The following is a 24783-nucleotide window of genomic DNA, read 5'->3' as shown; positions in this document are numbered from 1 at the left end:
CTCTCACACAGAGCTGTGGCTTTACCCCAGAGGAGAGGTGGGTGGGGGGCAGCATGGGCAGCCTAAGGGACACAGCAGCAGCCAGGCCATGGCAGTAGGGTAGAGCCATGACCTGGCATGTGAGCGGCTGGTGGCAGGAGAAGGTGAAGACAGCACGGCTCCCTGCCCCAGTCCATTACTCCTCCTGCTGCTGGTAGCATGGTGTTACTCCATGCCTTCCCAACATGTTACCATGGCATTGCCTATTGTTGGGTCCACCCCACCCCAAACCCTCTGCTCCACATACTGTGGGGCCTGGGGGCAGGGGGCAGTGGGTCAGGAGTGAGGGGCACCAGCAGGGCTGGGGGAAGTAGGGGGCTGGGGTTTGGCAGAGAGGGGCAGTGGCAAGGCCACTGGGCTGCAGGCCGGGATGTGATGTGCACCAGAAGGGCCAGGGGACGGTGGGTTGGGAATGAGGGGCACTGGCAGGGCTGGGGAGGCTGTGCCTTGGGAGTGAGGGGACCTGGCATATCAGGGCTGCTCAGCGCCACAAAGGAGCAGGGCGGGCAGCCACAGCTGGTGAGTCCTGGTAAGTGAAGGGGGCAGGGGGAGCTCTGATTTTCTGTGACTGAAAAACCAAAATCACATGCCCAAATTATAGGTATTTAAACGTTATTTTATTAAAGTGAGGCACTGGTAGCTTCCAAATTGCTTTAAAATTGTAAATACATCAATAAAACATTGTTTTCAACTGATACACACACACACAAATACCTACACATACACCTGCACCTACACATACACATATATATAGTGGAATTTCATTTTAACCATGGAAAATTGAAGATTTGTGGGGTTTTTTTAATCCAAGACTTTTGAATTTATTTTTTTATCAGATAATTGTGGATTTTGGAACAGAGAAAACCAGGACCCCCCATCATCCTTGAACAGCCAACTGATTCCTTGATTTTTCCAGATAAAGAATTCCTCTGCAAGACCATGCATGCTTTCTTTCGAGACTCTGGCACTGAGGAAAATTTTTCAAAATCCCCACGTGACATGGGAACTGAAGCCCTTCCTTCTGAGAGTAACTGCAGCATAGTGCTTAGCTTCCTAACTCACTTGGCAGCTTTGATAATTGGACCCAATGCCATTTGTGTCCTTGTTGCTCTTTTTCTCTTGGTCATATTCCTTCATAACAGAGGAACCTCCACAATGCATTGTCAGCCTTCAGGGTCTGCAATGAGGTAGTGGCTTGAACTCCAATATGACGACAGGATAAATACCTCAACAGGCAGGTTTTCGAAAAGATGGTGCTAGGTCACCCTCCTCCTTTATCCATATTTTGAGCAAGGGATAAAGGAGGCAGTGCCTCCAAGCTGCTGTTACTTAGAACAAGTAACTGGGAGTCTGGACTCTGAAGCTATTCCCAGTGCTTCCTGGGCGATCAGGCAGTTCAGGCAACTTCTTGCAGTTTACCCATGTATAAAATTGGGGTAATGGCACCTAGCTATCTTATATGGGGTTTATGAGCCTTAGTCAGTTGATGCGGGCAGAGCACTTAAAAACCCTCTGATTAAATGTGCTAATGGAAGAGCAAAGTGTTATAAAAATCCCCTGCACAATCTCCTCCCTACACACCCCCTCTCCCTTCTCCTCCTCCCTAAGCTGCCATGAATGGATACGGCTCCATGCTGACCTTCCGCAGCGGCTCCATGGCAGTCTATTTCTTCATGGGGGCATTTGGGATGACAATGTGAAGATACTTTTCCCACATAATTGAAAGGAATTTCTGATTATGTGCAGGGATGTCGGCAGTGCTGGAGGCTTGGATGCCGTCCAAATGCAGCCGGCTCCAATGACAGTGCTGCGATTTCTCCTTTTTTGGCACTCTACTTGCGAACTTTCTGCTCCCTTCTGGGAGTGATTTCTCAAGATAATATGCTGCTGCTACAGCTTCACTCTGATGGCCTAGATTTAAAGCTGCTGCCAGAAGTGAAGTGGCGGGGGGGGGGGGAGGATATTTTCAGTTGGGGTTTTATTATTTTGGGTCCCACCCTTTGAGTGCTACAATCTTTCAGCCCCGCACAAAATTATTCTGTCATTTCCATCTCGGTAATGTTCTGCCTGACGGGAAAAGGTTGAGAATACACATATATTTTTCGCCTCTCTTTAGTGTAGCCCTGGTGAATATGCAGTACAAAGTGAATACTGCATTTATCTCTGACCTTTCCAGACTCCTCTCCTGCATCTGTTCACTGAAAAGAGCGGAAGATATCCCCAGCCTCCTCTCCCACAGAGCAGATGATACTGTTGACTTGATTTACTTTATTTCTATCAGCCCCAACTTGCCTCCGATCTTTGTCAGTGCCTAATTTGAGGCATTTGTTTTGCCGAGGAAGTTGGGGAGGAGCGGGGGTGCTTTGGAAGAGCAAATATGGGAAACTTCCAGACTTCCAAATCTGGCTGCACCATAATGAAAAAGGACAAAAATCCCTTTGGCCATCGTCCTTGAACATGCCAACCAGCTGGACACGCTCTGTCTCCCAGTGACACCTGTCTAAGGTACTTGTATGTCCTACAGCACCAAAGCACCCGAGTGCTTCACGCTGTGTTTAATCTCATTCAAAGAAACTTCAAAAAGCACCCTAAAGGTTATTATTTGTGAGCCCCTCCAAGCAAACCCCTTTCCCCAAGACTCTCATACTTCCATATAAAGCCACATGGGTTTGTCTTTCTTTTCATAGGGCCTAACTAAATATAAGTTTAATTAAATAGAAGTCCTTATGAAATGTGTCTTATGAAAAAGAAATCTTATTTGAACGAACACAAAATAGAAACTTGCCCATTCGGGGGCCTCTCCAGGTTTACTCACCCATTAAAAGAATGCAGTCGAATGGACTCTCTCTCCTTTATATATAAAATCAAAGGAGTTGAAATCAAGCACTGACCTGGGATGATGGACAGATTATGCCATCACTTCAAAATGAGGCTGAAAATCGTGAAGGATGTCGGTTCCCTCCTGGCACCCAGATGAAATTGCCTCCTGAATGGTCACTGCAAAGTAGGGTCAAAAATGGTCCCGACAGTAAAGCATTCACACGGGCTTTAGGAAACCTGATTGCAGTTCCCCACTCCATCACAGGCTTCCTCTGTGACCCTAATCACTCTGCCTCAGCCTCCTCATTGTGAACTGGAGAGCAAGCACTTCCTTCCTAACCCAGAAGGGGAGGGAAGGGGTTTTGGGATGCAATGCCCTAAAGACAGTGAGGTGGTACATTATGAGGATGGAGACCATTAAGGAACTGAAGATGGAGATGTAGCTCTTTGGTGAAACAAGGGAATAGTCTCAGCATAGTTTTTATGGATGGTACCACGCTCTCCTAGGTACATTTTCCTCTTTTGGAGGAAAGCAGGATGGACTTTCACTTGCAGAGAGCACATAAGGACATGGTCACCACTGACATAGCTGCACCATTTTCTCAGAGGACAACGATACTAACCTAAATGATTACAGATTATGTCTTCTTTCTCAGAGACCACACACCTGAAGTGGTAAAGCAAAAGCTGGGCTCACCCTTCATGTGGTCAGAGACCAAATAATTACTAGCTGGGTAGTAAACTGTGTACTGGCAAGTAGTACTAATAAAAAGTGTTTTTGATGTATGCAATACTTATTGGTATATGCATTAAAACATGTGTTGGAGTCTGGGGGCATAATAAAACTGGAGCTTTATTTAAACCCTGAAGAAGAGTGGTTACATAGGGATCAAGGAGAGGAACAGAGTCAATGCTGGAGTTAGCTGCAGACTCTGACTCTAGTAGCATGCAAGACCGTTGTTTGAGAACAAACCTTTGGTATTCCTTTGGGAGACAGGCCCTTCTAAGCATTGCTGCTTTCCCCCACTGACCTGCAAGTAGGATGGACCCTACATTCAGAGCAACAGGATTAGCCCTATTTTATAGTCAGACTGTTTTTAGGAAGTAACAAACTAACATGGATATTCCAATTGTTTATGCATTTGGGATTACAAAGAAAAGGTTTGCAGAACTAAAGCACAACTATACAAATCAAAAGCAGAATGAAACCCCTAGCTCTCTCCCCCACCCTGCCACACACGCACACCAATGCAAATTTTCTCTCTACACTTGTAAGCAGTTTATTCCAGCTCAACTGTAAATCACTCAGTTCACTGCAGATTCCTCTGTAATCCTGTCTATGGACTTTCTACAATCTACTGGATCACAATGTTAGGTTTCACTGCTACTTAGCTTAAGCTTTGCATTGCACAGCTCCTTCTTCCTCCACTTTTCTACATCCCCTTAAGCATTTCCTTTTGTTTGGATACTTGAAACAGAAGTACAAGACTCTCTTCTGAAAAAAATACATTCAAATACATTTAAACATCTCTATATATTTCCCCAAGTGAAGGGTTCACCTAATTATACCCCTGCAAGGCAAAGAATTAAACTACTGACATGCCATTTAACAAGACTCCCTTCAGTGTTTTCCTTACACACCATTTAAATTTATTTTTTTGTCCTGAAAAATGCACAGCTGCTGCTTTCCATGTGATTGCAGGTGTGGAAGCCAAGCCCACCCCCTCCAGACTGTACTATAAACTAATCCATGCCCTCAGGAGTACAGGATAGTTGGCTGTATAAGAAAGATGCCATGTTACAGGTTGGGAATTTGGCACAAATCTGAGCAGGGCTGCCACTCGTCATTGCCACTCGGGTCAAAAGTGGCAATGCCTAGCTGCTCTCCCGAATTATGAAATAAAACTTGAGGTAGCAGCAGTAGTTGGGTCAAACCACCAGAGATGCTGCAGGAGAAAATGATTGCGTTGTGGCAAAAGTATGGGCAAGGTGACCTAGGATGTCTCACCACCCTGGAAGTCACTTCATTTATTAACCACAACACAAACCTGGCCCCAGATGATATAAGCAATTTGGCACTGAAAACTAATCAGTGTGCTGCGGATGTTGAACTGTATCTATTTAAGTTTGACGTACTGGCCCAATCTGGCCCTTAACCACAGAAATGGTTCCTTCTCCTTTATTACAAGCTAAAAGTAGGAAGTCCATGACCTCTAGGATTAAACTCAAATCTAACAATGCCAGTGCCGCTGAGCTGTTTGGTCTAGCTGCTTGGCCTTCTGGCTAAGCAGCAAGCCATTGGTGGCTAAGTGGAGGGCTGAGTTGCGGGAGGGATAAAGACAAGCCGTGGATAGTAGCATTGTTTGGGTGTCTCTGCTCAGGTCTGTGGCAGCCCTGATCTCCCAACCAAAGACTGAGGAGGCTTTCGTAACAGTCTTCAAACACCTTCAAGGGTGCTCAAAAGCAAATGTTGATAGTCAGTTCCTGGTGGCTGCACAGATCAACGTAAGATGTAATGATCTTAAATTCCAAGAGATTTAGGTTGGATATTAGGAAGAATTTCCTGACCCTGAGGATGGTTAAGCTCTGGAAGATGCTATCTAGACAGGTTGTCGAATCTCCATAGGAGCAGGATTAGATTTTCACAGATTACATAGATTTCATAGACATTAGGGCTAGAAGATCATCGAGTCCAACCCCCTGCCCCAGGTGCAGGAAATCAGCTAGGGTCAAAGGATCCCAGCAAGATAAGAGTCCAAACACTTCTTAAAGGAGTTCAGAGTAGTTCAACACTTTGTTGAAGACAAACACTAAGATGAACACTTATTAGCATGGTTTGGACAGGGATGATCCTGGCTCAAAGTTGATGGGCTCCTGAAGTCCCTATTTTTCTATGACCCTATACCACCCTTGAACCAAGGACTCCAGGAACAACATCTCCAAAAACTTGTCTGATTTTATCCCAACTACATGGTTGTTCCAATACAGATATCAGCCCAAGAAATCTGTGCCTCTCAACTTCTGGACCATCAAGGCTACGTCACTCACACTACTATACTCTTTAACTGAAAACCCTAACTTTTTTTTTAAAGTCTTTTTAGTTCACATTTTCAAGAGTATGACAAGAGGGTGTGTGATATTCATTAAAAAATGAGGAAAAGAGGAGCTGAGCTTCCCATGAAATAACGTGACTCCAGAAGCTGAAGTTTTAAGGAAAAGACCATGTAGGGCCAGACTTCTGCCAGCATCACAAAAGCAGTCAACACTGTTCCTGCATTTAACTCAAGAAGGGATTTTATTGCTAAACAAACAACCTGGTGGATGAGAAATGACATTTATTTTTAACCTCCACTGCAATTAGGGATATAATAGGGACTCAGACATAGCCTCAAGAACGAGGCCTTTGGTTACTTAAGAAATCTTGAAGTTGTCTGGTATTCACAGTCAGTCCAGACGGGTGTGACTGCAGTTTACTGGCATTTCTGAACAGGAACCATAACTGACATTTGTATAATATGTTAGATGAGCTAGCTTCAGGGTACTTTACATTTAACGTCAAAGCAGGGCAAAACAAGTGCAATTATAGTACAGTAATGAAATTTGTAGCTGTTGTACATGTACTTAGCTACAGAACAGAAATCCATATATATGGATATATATGAGCTAAAAATGAATGGTGAAGTAAAGTTGTGATTTCTTTTTTATTTTTGAGGAGACAGCAATAGCAGACTCTACAGAAACTCAAACTATTTGCATTTGTGTAAGCCAGGGAATAAAAATAACTTTCCGCCTAGCGTTATTATGTCAACAGCATGAGGCCATCTTGAAAACTGTCGTCAACTTAATGCTACAAACTGTTTTCAAGTGTAGGAAGATGAAGAGGGGAACATGACCCCAGCGGTCCATTCCTCCTCTTATTACCTGAAGCTTTCTGGGCTGCAGTTAGAAGTAGCAGTATGTTGGTCCACCATAGAGGCTGTATTGACAAAAGGCTATCACACAGAATCCAGTGCACTAGCCTCTTAAACAAAGCTATTTGAATCTCAAAAAGCAAAAATTGGGACTCGGAGCTTCGTTCCCGACCTTTTCAGAAAACTGAAAATGTTGTTAGCATTATGACCCATTGACTGTGCTGGTGACAGTTCAGCTGGGGAAAGACAACTCTATGCCTTTAAGGAAAGATGTGTTAGTCTGAAGTCAGGCAGAAGGCAGGGCAAAGTGGCACCTTAGAGACTAACTCACTCAGAAAGCATTTGCAGCCAACAGCCTACTTTGTCAGATGCTATGAATGGACTTGCAAAGGAAGGGTACTAAAGACGTTATAGAAAAAAAAGGAAATAAAGGTCTATGAATAGAAGACAATCCCAAAATGCATTGAAAACATCTTCCATTAGCACAGTCATCACATCTTAGAGTTTCATCACCTGTTTGATGGTTGGTTGGATGAGGTCCTCAGCAGGTAAGGGCCTGAACCAAGGTCACAGGGCAAATGATGTCAAAGCCAGGGCTGGAGTGTTACAAGTAGTGCTGGTGGAGAAGAAGGGGTGGGCAGAGCATGTTCTCTCTGCTAGAGGAGACATGCTCAACCCTTGGCCCATAGGCCAGATCCAGCCCCTAGCACGTCATCCAGACTATGGGTATGAAAGTTTGATCCCAAGGGAGTGGTGGCACTGATCCCCTGCTGACAAATTTTTCAAACCTGTGGGGAGCCCCAATCTTTATGCACTAAATTAGGCCAGCAGGGCTGTGCAGGGCCTGCTCCTGGCACACAGGGCCAGGCAGGTCCGGTGCAGGGCTCCAGGGTAAGATCTCAGGGTCCAATCCTGGTATACAAGGCTGGACAGGGATGGTGGGAGGCACCAGGGCCTGATCCCAGGAAATGGGGCTGTACAGGAGCCTGTTTGTGCTGTGCAGGGGCCAGTTGAAGCCATACTGGGCCCTATCTGGGCATCCAAGGCTGGGCAGAGGCAATGAAGAGCACAATCCATGTGAACAGAGCTCAGTCCAGCCTGTGAACTGTCCCTGCTCTGCTCATCTGGACTAAATGACCAAAAGCTTGAGCACCACTGTGCTAAATGACACTTCTCTCCTAAGTCAGACTGTCCTAAGAGATCTATGGAAGAAACTTCCAATCCTTCGACAGCCTATGAGTTATTAGGTGTTTTATGGTTTAAAACAGAACTGAGGCACATCCCACAAGCTGCAGTAAATACAACAACACCCAAATCAGCAATAAAGACCAAAATCAAACTCCAGTCATTCGCCTCGGCTTTCAAGCAAGTCCTTTCTTGTATGGGCAGAAGTTCATCAGGGCAGAGGCTTCCTTAATTTTGTGTTTGGTATACCAAATACTGGTATACGCTGGTCCTCCAATAATAATGATACCTTATTAGCATCGCATTCAAAGCCTTATGTGCATTCTAGGATGACTATTACAATAGTTTAAAGGATACTCTTGTTCACTAGGACCTTCTGATGTGAGCATCCCTACTGATTTCAAGGGAACTGCTCACAGGTTTAAGTGTTAATGTAACACTATCAGAAGATGGCTCTATGCCTGTACAGTGGTTGCAGTGGAACGGCTTTCTCTGATCTTGATACAAGGTAATTTCTTTCAATTTGCTGAATAAAATCGACTTTAGGTATAATTTTCTTCACCACCATGAAGTCTCAGCATGGGTGACGCCAGTCCCTGAAGATTCACTTGGAGAAGGCGCAATGCACACTAAGATGTTGCGTTCCTCCTCTCGTTTGAGATGACATACTCCAGCTCTGCTTGTAGCACAGCAGACTGTCTGAATCAAATACTCATAACAGGATGAGATAGCAGGTTATATCCTCTTCCCCCGGTTAGAATTTGCTGGAGATATTTTAAGATAAAACATTGCGCAGACCAGAAAGGCTTTTCCATTATAGGTTACATCATCTTAGTTCTCTTCAGATTTAGGCTTACTACTTGTTAAAGCCACTTGCCAAGGACACATTTTATTGCCTTTGTGTTACTGTATGTCACTCAGGAATAAATCTCTGGAGAGCATCTATCTCGCTCCTCAACCACACGTAGCCTCATTGATATTCAACAAACTTTCCTTGCCTTTCCTCCCACTCCTCCTCCCTTCCCTGTGAGAAGTCCTTTCAATGAGTCTGTGCTGGTACAATTTAGAACTGAAACTAAGATCTCTATTCAGAGGCTGAACAAATTCTCACAAGCTCTCTTAGACATAAGGCTAAGCTTTTCAGCTCCCCTGGCCTCTTTGTCTGCAAGTTTGTAGAGGCCAGACCGCCAAGTTCAAGCAAGGTTCTGATCTCCCTGCTTTCACAGGCCTACTTATTAGTGGCTTTCTTTTTCCAAGACTATAGATACAATTATTAGAAATTCCTTTTTTTGTGAACACACTGAATGAAGGTATGAATGGAGATGCTAAGACCAAGAAAGTGAGAAGCTTAATATAACTTCAGCTTCTGTGGTTAATTAGATTTGGATGGCTTCAGAGGAGCAGCTGTGGTTTTTTATAAAATTGAGGCTACAAAAAGGGCTATTCAAGGTATTTGGGGTGAGGAGGGGAGACTGTATGAAATAAAGACGCTGTGGAAAGGGGTTTTGGATATACGGCTCCCTCTTTTTTATTTTTTAACACGCTCTTCCCTCCTTTTTCAGGACATAGTTAGAGGGTAGATAGAAAAGTCACACACCATAGTGGATATATGAAGCCATTGTGGTGCTGCTGCTTGATGTTGTGTCTGAGAAACAGTAAGGAGCATGTATAATCAGGCCGGATGGTTTCTTTTTTAGAGCAGAGATGATAATACAAAAGAGAGAAATCTGTAATGCTGTCCTTGGTACATATAGATTGCTAGCTAAAAAAAATGGAACTGCCAAGAAAAAAAAAATCATGTACGGCATGGCACATACCCCGCTTCTTACATGGGCTAAATCTTGTGAATATGGAGCACCTATATTAAACACTAGTTTTTACCTGCTATGCTCTTTGTTTAAGATTTAAGACATTACTGTTCTCTGCTTGGTCGAGGAAACGGGACTAGCCAACTTCTTGTCAGACCTGCTTCCTGGCCCCACTCTCCCCTGTCCATACTAACAGATGACAGCCACGGTGAGGATTACAGCACTTTCCGGAAAATACATTAATTAAAAAAAAAAAAACGATAATTGAAGTTTGATATACATTTGAAAAAAATCCAATAGTTTTAGGTCCTTTTATCAAAATCCATGATTTTGGTAAAATCTTAAAGCATGCCAGGGAAATGACTCCCTTTGGCAACATGTGGCTCAGATCCTTGGATGATACACACTGGTGTATTTAATGAATTCAGCATAGTCATGCTGATCAACAGGAGCAGTATTACTGCATGCAAGCAAGTCATTGCGTGTATACCATTGTGAACCCCAAGCCACTCCACTGGCGTCTGGGCATGGACTGCAGAATCACACTGATGAAATTGGTGAACAGAATGTGGCCCTCTTGACTAAACTATTGATACAGTGGATCAAGAAAAAGCCACAGGGCTACATACAAATGAATCTCATCTTGGTATGCATATTACCTGAGCTGAGTAAAAATAGATTTGGCAAACCTTCAAAATTTGAAACAAAAATCATTCTCATCCAGCACAAAAGAACATTTGCTAAATTTCTTATGAATTACAAAGTTTTAAAAGATTCAAATGTAGGTACATGGTTTGTTTAGAGAAAGCCTAAACCTTTTTTTTTTTTCCTAGTTTGAATTTTTAACTAATTTTGTTTTCATTTTTTTTTAAAATAGAGTAAAAGGAAAATTTGAAGCAAAGTCATTTCACACTGAACAACTGGAACTTTTCATTGTGAAAATGTCAAATAAAAAAAAATCAAGTTTTTTTTGCTAGTATGGTTTTATTTATTTATTTATGGATGAACTATATAATTTAAAGAGACGTTAGAAACTTTCAGGCACTAAGTGGGTCTGGGAAAGAAGCACACACAGCTTGAGCTAAACAGCAGATAAAACATAATGGAGTTAAACAAAAGTCATTGTTTAGCTGCAGTTTAACTTAGGCTGTATCTGCTTCTTTCTCAGACCCAAAGAAGGGCACTTCTGTCCTCAAAAGCTTGTCTACTATGTCTCTCATCTATATTGTTGGTTGAAGAAAACAAATTACCAAACAAAACTTGTTTCTCACGTATTTCTTGAACCATGCTCTAATGCTACTAAAAAAAAGAAATCCAAACCAATATATTCAGAGAACATTTTAGTTATTTAGTGACACCAAATCTGCAAATTTGGCCCTCTAAAAGTAGTTGTGTGTGAATAATTTTCTCAGGACTCCATAATGTATTCACCTCCATTAACCCAATAACAGTTCAGAGGATTCATGTTCGTCATGCTCTAGAGACCTTTATTCTCATATTTTTATGATTCATTGATTCCCTCCCGTGAAGACATCGTCTTGAGAATTTGTACAGGAGGAAGGTCTTAGCAGAGGGTAAAGGGTCGGTCTCCACTCCCACCCACAGCATAGCGGGGAGATACTGGAGCTCAGTAGTATAATGAAGAGGGAAGGGAGCATAAAAATAGCGGAAGCTGCCATGTCAGCTTGGTTGTCGATGCCGGCTGCACAGCCACTGACACTGCTGCCACCCGGGTCACTCAAATGTCCAGGTGTATCTTGCTTGAGCTACCTGAATTTGCTACCTCATGTAAAGCTAGCAAAAGAGTCTAGATACAGCGGTCCAGAGGTCCAGGTAATGTACTGTACCATGTTCCTCATTGGAAAAGAAGCACAATACCAGGAAAGTTAGACTAAAAGCTAGGGACGTGGCATTATTTAGTTATGATTACTCAGGAGACAGCTCCTTTCTTGTTCCTGGGCTAAATGAGTACAGACCCCCAATAATTTCTCATTGCATTTAAAATCAGGTTTCTGCAAATATTTTCATGCCTGCTTTGAAATCCTTTTTCTGTAAATAGTCCCACTGAAATTGTGTGGTTGTGCAAATGTTGATACACAAAAGGGATGTGGCTACCACCCAAACAAATGCAATGAAAAACCTGAGTTAATATTCAGGGGGAAATGATCATAAACAAATGTTAATGGCCTCAACCAGGCTTGGAAAGAAGATGGTGAACTCATTCTGATACTGCCACATCAAATTAATGCTCTGATAAGATTGTAGGGTTTGAAGTAGTTGAGACATCATTTACCCTTGCAATAAAACAAGTATGATTTTTTCTCACATTAATCAGTAGACTTGTAAACCCATTAGAGAACACAGCCCATGTATAATAGGAGGGAGAAAAATCAATATAGAACGGTAAACTAGTAACAATGGCTGAAACTAAACGAGTTTCTGCAATTTCCTACCTTTTCAAATTGCATTACTTATTAGAATAAACCCTTCAGGGAACCTGCTGTAGATTTGACTGAAATACCATAGAATAAATTGGTAACTAAATAGGGCATCAAAATAACACAGTCACTCAATAACATAATCCTTTATCCCAAAGTCCTAACTACTCATCTGACTCTCTTGCTGGGCTGTCTGATTTTAGATGTTTTTTTCTAAGTATATTCAGATTCAATTACCTGGGTTGGAGAATGACGTGGCATTCAACTGAATGCAGCTATACCGCAATTGCCGATTCACAGTCTTAGCTGGGAACAGACATTACATTTGTCCCTGGATAAGTTATATCTGTGTTAGTCCCAGAACAGAAATATCCTGGAATTGGCATGTTCACACATTGCCTTCAACGTCAAGGTTTAGGGAGCAGTTGAATGCGCCGCTGCCTTTTTGGCATTGATTTAATGATTATTTCCCCAGGTAACTGTTCAGATGTATGTTATGATGTCCTGGGATAAATGGTTAGTACTTCTTATCCTGGGAGCTTTTTTAGTATTTCCCCAGAACAATGGACATGGATGTCTGAATGATAATACTTTGTTCTGAGATAAAATGTTTTCTCCCAGGACAAATGTGATGTCTGTTTGTAACCTTAGGGAAAATACCTTCTGTTAGCGAAGTGCCAAATGGGCCCTATTTTATTTGGATTCAGCCCCAACTGGGGACAGTGATTTGATTTATTGGTTCAGATCACTGTCCCCAATTTGATTTAGCTGAATCTGAAGATTTGATGAGGATTCAGAGAATCAATGATTCAGACACAGACATAGGTTTAAATGTTTTTTCTGCATACCTCAAGGTACCAGGCACAGCTTGTGAATGCTGAAATGCTGGGGTGCATGAAGTGTCCCACAGGAGTGTGGGGCGTTGGGGGGGTATGCTCAATGGCAAACCTGGAAGTGGACTGGAAGTATGTCCGATCCACTTCTGGGTCCACCAGGGAGCATGCTGGGCCCCCCCCCATGCCTCTCCGACTCAGTGACCAGCTGCAGGGGGACCCTGGGTGCCCTCCAGACCCAGGAGGCACCAGTCACTGATCTGGGGAGGGGGTATGGGGGGAATCCCTGTGCACTCCCTGGCAGACCCAGAAGTGGATCGGAAGTGCTTCTGGTCCACTTCTGGGTCTGCTGCTGAGTGCACTGGGGACCTCCCCTCCCCCCACTCCTGTGGGATGCTCCATCCACCCCAGCATCTCAGCATTGTTGAGCCGCCTGCTGCCTAGAGGTATGTAGGAAAAACATTTAAAGCTGTGTCTATGTCTAAATCACCAAATCTTTCTAAATCTCTCTGAATCAATTCAGAGAGTTCCGATTCGATTCAGAGAGATTAAAGGGGCCTCTGCTTCGATTCAGATTCAGAGATTCGGCCACCGAATCAGGTCAAATCTCTGCCGAATCAAATCAGGGACTGAAGCTTTGCACAGCCCTACTTTCTGAGCTGACGTGCCAAATTCCTGAAGTCAGAAGATGACCCAGAGGAATCTGATGGGCTTCAGACCTGGGGAAACTCACTGATTGCCTCCACTGCTGCCCTGAATTAGTCCACAGATTCTGAGCCTTGTTTAAATGTGGAAAGAACTGCAAGTAACCTGCAGGGAAGACCTGTATCTGGTAGACTTTTGATTAGACTTTGGACACCAAAAGGACTTTCATCTCATTTATTATTATTTAAACTACAATTGCACCCAGATACTACAAGCCACTAGGCACCGTGTACTAACCAGAGTAAGAGACAATGAGTTTAACATCTAGGCAGATTAGACAAATACAGTGCTGAAAGCGGAAAAAGGCCCCAAAGAACTGAGCTGCACACTGCGCCACACAGAAGCAGTAGAGCCAGTGAGAATCCAACTGTCCTCTCTCCTGGTGCCTTGCCCACTTGACAATGCTCCTTTCCCTTTTTCCTTCTGTTACCAGTTTATTCGCAAAGGCCTTGCTAGATGTCTTTCTCTCAAGGAGAAAAATAATCTAGTCAAGATGGTCACAAATTAAGGAAACTTGTCACAGACTTGAAGAATGTTTCTGCCCACCCCCCCACCAAAAACATTAGTTTTAATTTTGTTCCCCAACAGGCTCCATTTTATTATTTCATTTAAAAACCAGCTGAAACAAATCATTTAGCAAGCAGGTAGAAAACAAGCTGTGAATTTTTGCAGCATGTCACAAGCTTGCCACAAGGAAATCTGCAAAAGTTGAGCTCTTTTGGGATTCAGCCTCTCACTGAGACAAGAGACGGAGAACAAAGACTATTTTTTTTAAGCTTTTGCGGTAGCATATGAATCCCTGGGAAGTCATCATGACCCATGTCTCTAAAAACTTTACTGACTCATTCACCAAAGAGTTTTATTGGGAAAATAGCACGGTGACTGGACTGAATCAATTATTTCTGAGGGTTACAGCTATTGTAACCAATTTTCAGGTTTATTTAGCTTTGTCAGTAAAGAACACAACAGATTCTTCACTTCCTGACATGTAAAGTATAAATGCATCCTAAGTATGGGCTGAATAACATGTTGTCTGTCTTGCACCTTGTGCTTGTAAGAGGGAATATGATGGAAGTAATTCTAACATATTGCAAATGCAAGAACAAAATCTTGAGGTTTCAAAAGGGTCACTTATAACAAAGCTCCCTGTTTCCCTAGGTGTTGGAAGTTGGAATCCAAAAATGAGATTATGATGCCAACCAAAAGCTTTGATCATCTGCTTGTCGGTGAGGGGTCAGCCCAAAACAACTTGATCTCACAAAAGCCACCACCATAACTGGTGTCCTTGGCCATAGTCCCTGTAGAGAGGGCAAGTGGATAGAAGGGGTCTATCCAAAGCACGAGGGGGACCTGAGGGTTTGTGAATGTAGGTGCTTGTGTGTGTGGCTTTCTGTGCTGACCACCAAGTGGTACCTACTCTAGGAATAAAGATGACTTCAGTCTCTAGAGTTGCCAGTCTGAAACCTTTACTGTAAATGGGCATTTCCAAAAAAAAAAAAAAAAAATAGAAACAAACAGAAGAGAGAGAGAGAGCTGGAAGGAGATGCACTTCTCTTCTCCCACAGTGATGTATGCAGTAGAAGACAACACAGAATAAAAAAGTCTTAACCTGCTTTGGCCAAGAAATAGGAATGGAGATAAAGTTCCTGTTCCCAGCAGCCAGAAGTGTGGATAAACTGAGACTGATTCTGCAGGAAAAGCATCGAGGGGGATCCTCACCTATTTCTAATGACAAGAACTCACCAAGGAAGACCGGGAAGGGCAGGCAGGGAGTGTAAGTGCTGTGCCAGATATGCCTTGACAGGGTGGCATATTTGGTAGCTTCTGAATGCAGGGCCTCTAACAATTCAAAATAAATATGAGGCTTGGAAAGTCTAAGCTGATGGAAACCTAATCCTGGCAATGACAGGATTAGGACCCAAAGGTTGCATCTCATTCAATATGTTCTTCTCTGAAACCTCTAGCTTGCTACCTCATCCCAAGGTTGTGAGGACAGATGCAGAGGCCCTGCAAGGTCCCTACTAGGGCACCTGCAACCGTCCAGTGTAGAACCAGCCCTGGCGCTCTCTTCAATCCAGTTTTAACAATTAAACCAAAACAATTAAATTTCCTCTAAAACACACTTTCTACCTCTTCAGTGGTGTTACCATTAGCATTATTTTCTTGATATTCAGCATAATTTTTACATTGCTAAATTCCATGCTATTATATCTAATTATATCCCCTTGAGCAACTTTAAACTGTTCCTCTCCCTCCCTTCAAATACTTGAAGGCAATTATCTTATCACCCCCAATATACTGTTTGCCAAGTTATACCTATTTAGTTGTTTTAACCTTCTGTTCCATTAATTGGACTTTCCAGTATCTAGAGGCTGTATAATACCGTAGTTAATAGGAGCGAAACATCTGAGAATGACTAACGCTTATTGTAAGAAAATGGGTTAGGTGCGTAGAGTATTTCCACCTGTATTGCAGTCACTGTCACAAAAAGAAAATACCTCCAAATTCAGACTCTGCCTCTGGAAGTCTGTAGACAGTCTGACCTTTTCACGAGTCCATCACTGATATGCTAGGGCACTGCTGATGAGAGTCACTGACATGTTTTTATTAGTTTTCTTCTTCTACCCCAACAGAGGGAGAACTGTAATAAGTAGTTATAACTTGCCAGGTCTATTCTCTTTAGATTTCTGACCAGGGTCTAATAATAATAACCAAAGAGGAGTGCACCTCACTATGAATAGAAGTGGGGGATTCTCCCATTAAATAATTTGAATTTTATCTTTAGAGTTAACTATGACACAGTAAGAACAAGCTCGTTTGATAACTTACAGTACTCACTGTGTGGCATAATCCTTGGATCGCTGGATCAGAAAAATTTGAGCAGTTCTTGTTGGATGAAAATGGTATCTAACAGGAAGACTGAAGAAGAGCTGTGTGAAAAATGCGTTTTTGATTCAGTGATTGCACTGGGAAAAAAACCCATCATGATTCCACACAAAAGGTTTTGTCCAATCTGAAAATAAATCATTTCCTTTGGGGGCTATTTAATCATTTTAAGTATCTCTTAATTGTCAATTTAGGACCGTTTCTAAATTTAAGCCGTGGTTTCTAAATGGAAAATATAGTTTTCAAAATGAAAAGTTAAAATATTCCATATTTTAATAATTTATTTAAATCTCCCTCCCCCACACCCATTCTATTCACCAAATTCATCCAAAATTTGAAGATAGTTTTAGAGAAGCCAAGGCTAATTGAAAAAAGGAAAAAAATGCCCTTCTGTACTCCCAGCCCCTTGACAGTTTGACAACTCCTATCTACAAAAAACAATTCAGTATTTAACATACCCACTTCGTTTCCCCTATGTTCTCCAGCAGAATAATAGTTTGATGGCCATCTTTGTAGGCATGCAATAAATAGGTCACAACTTTACCTATGGAGATTTATAGATCTTTACATTTAGAGAGAGAAAGACTGTTATTATAGGTCTTAATTCTCTTACTTTAGTTCATAATAAGAACCTGTTTTCATGAGTACATCCAATATAACTAACAGGGCCCCTCACAGGGCACCTCACTATGAATAAAAGTGGGGGATTCTCACATTAAATATTTTGAATTTTATCTTTTCACTTCAGATCACAGGAATGTATGGCTGGAGAGATCTTATGAGGTCAATCTAGTTCAGGCCCCTATTTAAGGCAGGAACCTTCCCAACCAAACCATTCCAGCCAAGTGTCCATCTAACCTACTCTTGAAGCTTGAAGCTATTGCGTCTAGTTCAGTCACCTATAGCCACAGAGAAAAACCCATCTCTAACCTCTGCATTACTGGCCTTCAGGTACTTGAAAATTATTATCAATCCCCCCTCAGTTTTCTCTTCTCAGACTAAATTATCCTAGTTCTTTATGGCTTTCCTCATAAGTCATGCCTCCCAGGTCTCTAATCATTTTTGTTGCTCTGCACTGGACTCTTTCCAAATTGTTCATATCCTGCCTGAAGTGTGGGACCCAAAATTGGCCACAGTACCTCAGATGAAACATTACCAGTGGTAAACAGAGTGGGTGAATCACTTCTCTTGATTTGCAAGTCATTCCTATTAATACAACCTAGTATACTGTTGGCTTTTTGTGCAACAAGAGCACACTGTTGGCTCATATTCCTCTTACAGTCCCCTGTAACCCCAAGAACCTTCTCTACAGTACTGAAGCCTAACTAATCATTCTCAAGTTTGTATTTTTGCATGCAGTTTCCTGTCTTAAGTGCAGGACTTCCCATTTGTCCTTGCTGAATTTCATCTGATTGTTGTTGGACCATTTCTCCAGTCAATCCAAGTCATTCTGAATTCTGCTCTCCAGAGAGGTTCAACCCAACTTGGTGCCTGCAAATTTGCTAGGTGTGAATTCAGTCCATTGTCCAAATGATTAATGAAGATGCTGAACAATACCAGGCCAAGGACAGACCCCTAGGCAACCCCACTTGATAGTTCTTCCCAACTAGACACTGAACCATTGATGACTATACACTAAGCACAATGATTCAACCAGCTATATATCCATCCTGCAGTACTTTAGTTTAGTCTGTATTTCCTTAGCTTGCTAATGAGAATGCCATGGGAGACTGTGTCAAAAATCTTGCTAAAGTCAAGCTATATCCCACCCAGTGTATCCAAGGTGTATCGCATTGTAAATTTGTATCCTTTTGTATTTTTATTTTAGTATTATCATTTGCATTATGTGGCCCCTCTACACATGTAGGTAAAGGCAGGGTGGGATCTAATACGTGATCCACACAATTGCATATCCTGCCATGCCACATGTACATGGCAGGAAGTATGATTGTGGGATCATGCATTAGACCCCATCAAGCCCTATTGTTGGTGCAGTGGGGGCCTAATCCTGGGATCCACCTGCATTGGCAAGAACTACACTCCTATGACTGGGAACCCAATGCACTCCCAGGGCTGGGGGATCATGGCTGCCATGATCCCACAGCTGCAGGGGTTTCACACACACCTGAGACCGGGAGATTTCAGCAGCCGTGATCTCCCAGCCCGGGGATTTTATGCACCCCCACGGCAGCTGTGCCTCTGGCTGCTGGGACCCAGCTAGATCCTGGCACCCACAGCTGTGGGACCTTGGATTCCTGTCCTGCTGGGACCCAGAGTTGGCAGCTGCTGGACATGAGAGTCCCCTCAGTTGCAGGACTCTGAGCCATGGCTGGTCATGGTGCACTGCTGCTGCTGAGAGCCCCATCAGCTGCAGTTCCCAGCTGCAGCGGAAACCCTGCAACATGTGCAAATTAAAGCTCAATAGCAACAGCTATAAAGTTAGCACACATTTTTGAGGTCTAACTTCATAGTTGCTTGGAGCTTTTTATGGCATAAGTACTTTCCATGTGTAGCTGGTCTCGAGGTATTTGAGCAATTAACCCATTAATTGTACAATATCGGTAATGTCTAGAGGGGGCCATGGAATCATAGAGATGGAAGGAACCTCAATGGTCATCTAGCCCAACCCCTACTACAAATGCTGAAACCCATCCCAGCCTGATGTTGAGTATTTTCCAACAACTATGAGTACAATTAACAGAAAATTAACATTATTAAACTAGTTCTATTACAACAGTAAGAAATCTATTAGGTTACCATACACTGCTTTCTTCGGCAGGAACAAACACACTTTCCGAAATGTGATGCTAAGCGGTCCTCAAAGGACAAATGAGGAGGAAGCAAGTGTTGTTTTCATAACAGCCTATCTCATCTCCATCTTTAACAAAGAGAGATCCCCAAGTCTAGCCAGTCTATATTTCAGAGACCAAATCCTGAATCTGTTTTGAAGAAATGGACACATTTTCAAAGAGGCCAACGATTCTTCTAGTTAGACACCCTACAGTCTTTGAGGCTATGTCTACATGTTAAACTTACCATGATCTTTTAGGACTCTCTGTCCGTGTCTATATGAGATGTTGGCTGTACAGTTGTTACTGCACAGTCATTTAGTACTTTCATAACCAAGTACTATGTACTAAATGACTGTGCAGTAACTGGTATTACTGCTCAGCAGCATCCTGGCACAGTTGCCGACTGATGCTTGCTGCACAGGAGCTCGTTCCTACTGTGCTCTAGCATTGCGTCACAGTTGGTGCCCAGTGAGGCTACTGCACAGAAGTAACAAGCTACTGCGCAGTAAGTGTCTTGTGTAGATGTGGCTTCTCTAAGCACACTGTGCTGCTTCCTAAACCAGAAACGATACAAATGACATTTTGGACGGGTTACTTAGCACTCTGAGAGACAGAGGTCATAAGTCCTGCCTTCGGGTAGTTAGTCACCTAGAGCTACCAGGGTATAGCCCTTATACTGTTTTGAATTTAGGAGATAGATGGTATGGAACAGCACAGAACAATGAGATTGCCTCAGCCAAGTGCAGAATGTGGACAGTGAAGATTTTGCTTTACCTGACTAATGCCAGGGGCTTTAGGAGATTTTCCCTCCCTTACTCCTTCACTACTCACCACAAGTGGCACCTTACCTAGACTCCTGGCAGCCCCGGGTGAACTTTTAGTATTGGGCCCCCCTTCGGCAGAGATGATGATAATAATAATAATAATAATAACAATAACAATAATAATAGTTATTGTTATTGGTATTGTTATAATTTTCGGGCCCCCTTTCTGTCTGGGTCCTGGGCATCCACACAGTTCGCCCACGCCTGTGTCCGGCCCTGACCACAGGGCACTTAACTGCACCAAAGAATACACATTCCTTTGACAAGTGGGGGGACGACCACCACATTCCCCAGAACACAAGGTTTCATGGCATGTCTAAGGTTACTGTCAGCTGCGTAACAACAGATGTTCTTGGGCACATGGCAAGGAAGTGTCCTTCCATCCCCCTAACACACAAAGGCACTGCCCCGACAACCTTATGGGGAGCCAGAAGTATCCTTGATCACAGTCACAATATTGCAGCATTTTACCATCCTTCACAGGTCTTTCTGTCCTGTTCTCTTACTGAGAGCTGCAATGATAACTCATTACACCTCACAGCAACAATTCACAAGGGATGGCTTTGGGGTTTTTGAAGTTATCAGATGGATCTGATCATGAATGTCTTCAGGAGCATATAGTCACAAGAGCATATAGTCACAAGCATCTTCCACGTGGCTCGGACAAGTCGGTAACATTATAACAACAACAAATGCTAAAACAACTCTTTTGTACCAACTTGCAGTATCTAAAAAAGCCACATTTTCAAAGATAAAACTACCATATATTTGAATCTGAAATTCACTAAGTAGAGTAGCAGTTCCTTATTGACTATTTCTGTGACCGTACTCATCCTCTGCCTCCAGTCCCAGGAGTCCTGACTCCCTGACGCCATGACTTCCTTGCTTTCATACCTCCCGGTTATCTGAAGGCCTCCCTCTGCCACATGATTTGTAGAGTCCCTCCTTCCATTCACAGATCAGACACAACAATAACAAGGAATGCAGCAAATGTAACACAGACTCGTTACCATCCCAGGCCTTTGCGCTCCTTCTTGGGTTTTTAACAATGACAAAATCCCAGCCACTTATTGTATGTTTTCATGGTCTTCTTAGTACCTACAGAATAGGAAATACTTTGATTAGAGAGAAGGAGCTACAGGATGCATCTTACTATGTCAGTGACCCTGGAACACTTTTAAAAACAGGCTCATAAAGAAAGAAAGAACCCTTTAAGCAAAATTAAATCATAGCAGTTTATTTTTATCAGCTACTTGCTATCATTTTCCCCCTCACTGCCATGAAAATTGAGAAACTGGGAATCCAATTACAAAGGCTAGATAAAAGGAAATGATAGGAAAAAATTTTAATTGGATGGAAAAGACATTGAATGCATGTTCACTAGATCCATGCTTCAAAAGCTTGGGCATTACAACTGTATAGGCAGAGGTCATTGTCGAAGGGAATATAAGGTGAACAAAGAACCACAACTCTAGCTTTCAATCAATAGGGCCAGCCATAGTTGGTGGACCCCCGGTGTAATTGATTACTTCAAGACACAATAAATGGTGACGCTGACATTTAGAATGTGGCCAAAACAAAATTGCTTATCTCTGTTGTCTGCTTTATTGAAAGTGAGAACGCTCTCAGCAGCAGGTATCAAGGGGTTAGTAACCTTTTATTTGCAAGGCTGTCAGGGAGAAAAAGGACATGTTGTTTGGGGCTCTCTTTCAAACGCCTCTTATTTCTTTTTTTTTGTAGCTGATGCAGTTGAGCAAAGGAAGACCACCTGTCCTTTTACATCCAGTATGACAGTGTGAAGTCCTAGTGATGCTTAAAATAAGAAGAGTCTGTGTTGCTTGTTTGTGATTTGAACCTTGCAATGGGCAAGGTTCAATAAGCATGGCAATATTCCAGGCATCATGAAGGTGAGGAACGTTGGTTTGGCTGCAGAACTGGCTCCATTTTCACACCCAACCAGTCCTAAACATTTAGAATAATTTTTTTAAAGGTTTTTTTAGTTTTTTTTAAGGCAAGCCATTTTTGTTGTGCTTGTTCTTGTGATAGCTCCTAGCGCATGGCACGATGGCATCTGAAATACAGGATGAAACCCAGATTCCACTGTAGTCAATGACAAGACTATTCAAAGACTTCAGTAGCTAAGGGACAGGACTCTTAAGGCCCCTTAAGGACCCATCAATGAACCATAGTAGAGATCATCCTTGAACTGAGGAATTGCTGCCAACTACAACTGGGATCTGGATGCTATTCATAGGCATGAGGATGCTTTTTTCCCCTTATTCATTCTCTACTAGTACGGGGACTTTCTCTATAGTAAACTCTCCTGGTTCATTCACCAGTCTAGATGAGGCACAGGTTTTCATTTTTTTCCTTTGAAAAATTAAACATTTCAAATATAATTTGAGCTTCTCTTAATTTTTTCTGATGAACCTTAATATTTATTAGCAATTTTAAGTACATTTGATGAAAAACCCATGCCTGCCATGCTCTTGAAAGCAACAGGCATGTAAAACCCTCTTAGTTTTAATGCAACAATAATACAGGGCCACATCTCAAAGGGTGCATGTCAATAGCCAAAGGAGTGAGTTTATTACTTTAAGTGCTTTAAAAGGGCCTGATCTTGTGAGAATCTGAATCCTTATTACATGAGGATGCAGATGAAAGTGCTCTAAAGTGGAGCACCTTCATTAACATGTGTCAGCATGCATTGTGAGCCAGGTTGGGCTGCATCAGCCCAGGCCTACTTCTGGTGCCATCTCCAGAAGGGAGGGGAGCAGCTCTGCCTGGGGTTTGCCCAGCCTGCACTGGGGTGGTGTTGGGGAAGGTGGATTGGAGCTCCCTGCAGGCTGGCTTCAATCCACCAGCACCCCCTTCCTCCTCCCCCATCCCCTAGCACAGGCTGGACAAACTCCAGGCCAAGATCCCTCCCTACCCCTTTTCTCTTCCCATCCTAAGGACAGTTAGGGGACAGACAGGGAGGGGCAGAGCTAGGAGAGACCAGCCCATCCCTCTATTATAAGTTCCTTATATTACTACTTAGCTGTAATATCTGAAAGTCTATGTAGTTTGTTAGTACTATTACATGTGCTAGAGTAGCATATAGAGAGGCCTTGGACTGGGCTTTATTATGGTAGATGCGTGTGTACGCGCGCATGCGCACACACACACACGCACACACACAAAATCACTCCTGATAAAAAATGCCCAAAGGCTATGTTTTGTAAATATAAAATAAAAGTGAAAGCACAGTGGAATATGACAGATAGAGTGCACATGGGTGTAGTGACATGATGACGAACCGAGCAAGAGTTTTGAGAGGGAATTTGAAGGAGGTGATGGGGTGGTTTTATAGATACTTAGTGGGAGCTCCTTTAATGCATGTGGAGCAACAATACACAACATCTAACGAAAAGGTAATTGTGATAAGTGTCATGAACAAAAGGTAAATGGGAATTAGCACATTATTAGCAAATTTTAAAATATAAGAAATCTGGGGGTAATTTACAAAAAAAATTGTACGCAGAAATCTTGCTCAATTTGACTCAGTCTCGTCTTAGAGGAATTATAGCATTATTTGCAATTAATTTCTTTGTATTGTGCAAGGACCCAGAGTCTCTTGGGTTCATTCAGAGATACAGAACCTGAGGTTTCATAAAAATCATTTTGCCCTCTAGACCAGTGTTCCCTCTAAGCTGCATGGCGTGTGTGGCCGCACAGGCACGCCTGGCAGCGTGGCATGAGAGCGGCCGCACAGCCTAGAGGGAACGCTGCTCTAGACACCTAAATATTCCTGAAATTCTGGTCCTCTGGAGCAAATCCAGGAAGTCATGTTTGTGCCTAACTCCATTTTAGGTGCCTTAGTTTTCTGTTACACAGGGCTACTAGCACCGACTTACCTAGGGTTACCATATTTCCAGGTTCAAAAAAAGAGGACACCTGTGCAGGAAGGAGGGGTAGGAAGGAAGGGGAAGGAGAAAGGGAAAGGGTATATGACTGTGTGTGGGGGGACAGTGATATGCCCGTGCCCTGCCTCTGCCCCTTACTCCTAAGCCACAGGCCCCCGGCCCTTCTGCTGCCTCACTCCTGATCCACTGTACCCCACTCCCAAGACCATGGCATTATCCCTTACTCCCAACCCACATCCCCCTGTCCCTACTGATACCCCTCATGCCTGCCCTGCATCCTCCTGCCCCCCATCTCTCCTGATGCCCCTCGCTTCTGCCCCCCCACTCCCCCAGCCCTGCTGGCCACGCAGCTCATGCGCACACACTCTCTTACACTGCCTGCATCTATGAGGCCCTTGCACAGATCCCCGGCATCCTTTCCCCATTGCCCCCAGCTTCAAGTAGCCAAGCCAGAAGTGCAGGGGGAAAAGCAGAGGCAGAGGAAAAACCCAGATATTTGCTTGCATGTCAAAAACCCGCCCAGATGGAGGACAGAGAACCAAAAAACAGGATGTCACAGAAAACTGAGATATATGGTAACCCTAACTTACCCCACAGTGCCAGTAGGAGGAAAAATAACACTGGGATCATCTATATG

General features: G+C 43.1%; 1 protein-coding gene and 1 long non-coding RNA gene across 7 annotated transcripts in view; one reads left to right on the top strand and one right to left on the bottom strand.

Moving 5' to 3' along the window:
• The window catches only part of LOC149867973 (uncharacterized), a 354972-nt gene that overhangs the window by 141978 nt on the left and 188211 nt on the right, over positions 1–24783 (bottom strand). The gene's annotated exons all lie outside the window — the stretch shown is intronic.
• The window catches only part of LOC149867974 (uncharacterized), a 128322-nt gene that overhangs the window by 18585 nt on the left and 84954 nt on the right, over positions 1–24783 (top strand). Inside the window, exon 4 of one of the 6 annotated variants that reach the window (XR_016441161.1) lies at positions 21982–22586. The exons of 4 other annotated variants lie outside the window; for them this stretch is intronic. The gene's annotated coding sequence lies outside the window, so the exon portion shown is untranslated. Of the gene's footprint in view, positions 1–875; positions 9845–21981; positions 22587–24783 lie in introns of those variants that run through there. One more of the 6 variants, XR_016441159.1, reaches the window with a different exon arrangement.

The sequence above is a fragment of the Crocodylus siamensis genome, chromosome 3, assembly GCF_052110815.1.
Source record: "Crocodylus siamensis isolate JL-2025a chromosome 3, ASM5211081v1, whole genome shotgun sequence".
Classification (NCBI taxonomy): Eukaryota; Metazoa; Chordata; order Crocodylia; family Crocodylidae; genus Crocodylus; species Crocodylus siamensis.
The sequence above is the reverse complement of the archived record's forward strand: the minus strand, read 5'-3'. Positions and strand labels throughout refer to the sequence as shown.